This window comes from Cebus imitator, unplaced genomic scaffold (genome assembly GCF_001604975.1).
Source record: "Cebus imitator isolate Cc_AM_T3 unplaced genomic scaffold, Cebus_imitator-1.0 Scaffold240, whole genome shotgun sequence".
NCBI classification, from domain to species: Eukaryota; Metazoa; Chordata; class Mammalia; order Primates; family Cebidae; genus Cebus; species Cebus imitator.
In genome coordinates this window covers 1,836,740-1,837,129 of record NW_016107555.1, presented here as the reverse complement: position 1 = coordinate 1,837,129, position 390 = coordinate 1,836,740, and positions in this window count along the sequence as shown.

Here is a 390-nt window from a genome sequence, read left to right as displayed (position 1 = left end):
CACCCTACTGGCCAGCTAACAGGAAATGCAGACTTTACTTAGGGTAAAATGCTTAAATGTTTAAATAATTTGAAAATAAAGTCAGGTTAGGGTGTCTAAAAGACATTTTAAAAATTGTCTTGTAAACATCTAGATTATGTATCTAAATTAATGTATCCATAAGACTTGGCTGGGCACTGTGGCTCACACCTGTAATCCCAGTACTTTGGGAGGCCAAGGTGAGTGCATCACCTAAGGTCAGGAGTTCAAGACCACCCTGGCCAACATGGTGAAACCCCATCTCTACTAAAAATACAAAAATTGGGCCGGGCGCGGTGGCTCAAGCCTGTAATCCCAGCACTTTGGGAGGCCGAGGCGGGTGGATCACGAGGTCAAGAGATCGAGACCATC